Here is a 2,744-nt window from a genome sequence, read left to right as displayed (position 1 = left end):
CCGGGGTCCCCCCAGCCTCGCCCCGCTGAGTCAGGGCCAGCCCCGCCCTGCCAAGGAGCAGCCTTGCCAGTCAGGCTGGGCGGGCACTGGGCACCGGGCTCCAGGCAACCAGGCGGGGCCTTGGCGTGGAGGGACCTTGGAACAGTCTTTTCACTAGGACCTGGGAGTCACTGACTCAAAGCCCCACTGACTCCTACAGGGCCGGAAAGGGTCTGGAACTTGCTGCCCCGGGACCTGACCAACCTCCTGATGCCTGTTCCTCAGGTTGCACCCTGAGCGCTCATAGAGGAAACAGGCTCAGAAAGGCCGGGTCACGCGGTCAGGTCCTGGGGGAGCTGGTGGTTCTCTAGAAATGGCTGCTTCAGCCGGGCTCGGTGGCTCAGCCTGTAATCCCTCACCTTCGGGAGGCTGAGGTGAGTGGATTGCCTGAGCCCGCGGGTTCGAGACCCGCCTGGGCAACTTGGCGAGACCTCATCTCTACAATAAGTCAAAAATTAGCTGGGTGTGGTAGCATGCACCTGTAATTCCGGCTCCTCGGAAGACTGAGGCAGAAGGATCGCCGGAGCCCAGCAGGTTGAGGCTGCGGTGGCCGGGAGCGGCTACTGCACTCCAGTCTGGGTGACAGAGTGAGACCCCCAACTCAAAAAAAAAGAGAAATGGCTGCTTCGGGGGCTGCCTGGATCCGAATCCAGCCCTGACTCACAGGCAGACAGGGCCTTCTTTGGGTTCTCAGTTTCTTCATCTGTCAAAGAGGGATTGTGCTGACACCCACACGTGGGAACGGGACAGCCTGTGCAAAGGTCCTGAGAGAGAGGGGTGATGGCCTTGTGTTTAGAGGACTGTCCAGAGGGAGAGCGAGGCGGCCAAGGCAGACAGGTGGCAGGTGCAGGTCATGCCAGGTATCCCGGGACCGTGGGTAGATTTGGCTTTTACCCTGAGAGAGGTGGGTGTCATGAAGGCTTCTACACAGAGGAGGGACCTGACATGACTCGAGTGTTTCCAGGTTCCTTCTGGTCACTGAGGGAGTGGACACTGGGTGGGGGGTAGCCAGCGGGCCGGATATAACGGGGTCAGCAAAAGGCAGATGAGACCACAAATCTCTGCTCATCTCTTTGTGACCAGCCGAGCCCGACTCCCAGCTGCCGGAAAGGTGAGGCAGGGATTTTAGCCAGGAGCCTGCAGGTGATGCTGGGTGGAGCCCAGCAAGGAGTGACACCTGGCATCTCCCAGGCTGGAGTGGTTGGACCACTTGGGCAGGTGTGGGGACTGCCAACACCTGTGTGCACACGTCATGTGCCGGCTGTGACCAGTTCTGCGGTGGTATCACTCACCCAGATGCCACCCTGGGCCTAAGTGGCAGGGTTTGGGGGTTGGCCCACCATGCAGGCCTCCTTCCTGTGGGTTCAGGATCTGGCCCTGGGCAACAGGGGCAAGTCCCTCTTTCTCTCTGGGCCTCAGTTGCTTCATCTGTACGTGGGGACCATGCTGGCACCCTTATCCAGGAATAAGAACAGCACATGCAAAGGCACAGGCACGTCCCAGTGATATTCAACCTCCAGTTCTCCCTAGGACATTTGGTGACCAGGGCAGGACAGGCTGTCCAGGAGGAGGGACATATTTAGGCCAAGGCACAGAGGTGGCAGGGGTTGGCACTTCCAGTGGTGAGCAGAGGCCGGAAAGTTCTCCAGAAATGCAGCAGTGGGGGTTTGGGTGCTGGGCTGCTGGGGAGATTTGGGGCCACAGATGAAGGAGACATCCCCACATCCATTCCAGGAGGTCAGGCCCGGCCCCAGATGGGCACACTTGGGCCCCATTGCCAGACCCTGGGCTATATCTCCCAGGACTCCAAAGCCCTCACAGACCCCTCCACCTCCTCAACTCCAGACTGGGGGCCACGTTGCATGGAGGCCCCAGAAAACCCTGTGAGTCACTGTCAACAAGCACCACAACACCCCCACCACTGTGCCTCAGTTTACTCACCTGGGAAATAGAGGAAAACAACCCCTTTCCTGCATGTATGAACTGCAGGGCCATGCCCAAAACATCCTAGCGACTGTGCTTTTGGTTATTATTATCATTGTTCTGAGTCAGTGTCTCACCCTGTTGCCCAGGCCGGACTGCAGTGGCACAATCACAGCTCATGGCAGTCTTAACCTCCTGGGCTCAGGTGATCCTTCCACCTCAGTCACCAGGGTAGCTGGGCTACAGGTGTGCAGCACCATGCCTGGCTACTTTTTTTTTTTTTACTTTATTGCCGAGATGTGGTCTCGCCATGTTGCGCAGGCTGGTTTCGAAATCTTGGGCTCAAGCGATCCTCCTGCCTCGGCCCCCCAACGTGTCGGGATTACAAGCATGAGCCACCTCACCGGGCCTGCGAATTATATGTTTTGACTTTAGAAACAGGGTCTCGCTCCGTCACCCAGGCTGGGGTGCAGCGGCACCATCATAGCTCCCCGCAGCCTCAGACTCCTGGGCTCAAGCCATCCTTCTGCCTCAGCCTCCGGAGGAGCTGGGCCTGCAGGTGTGCACCATCCTGCCTGGCTCATTTTTAACATGTTTGTGGGATGGGTCTCGTCTCGTGTCGCCCAGGCTGAGGTTACGAGTCTTAGACGTGTGCGCGACGCTGCTGTTTCCCAGGCAGCGCCGGAGGACAGAAAAAGCGCGCCCCACCCCAGGAGGCTCGGGCCCCCCGGCCTGGGTCCTGCGCTGCCCAGCCTCAGTTTCCCCAGCACCTCCCGTCGGGC

Source organism: Carlito syrichta, unplaced genomic scaffold (assembly GCF_000164805.1).
Source record: "Carlito syrichta isolate Samal-C Ts95f unplaced genomic scaffold, Tarsius_syrichta-2.0.1 Scaffold120496, whole genome shotgun sequence".
NCBI classification, from domain to species: Eukaryota; Metazoa; Chordata; class Mammalia; order Primates; family Tarsiidae; genus Carlito; species Carlito syrichta.
The sequence above is the reverse complement of the archived record's forward strand: the minus strand, read 5'-3'. Positions refer to the sequence as shown.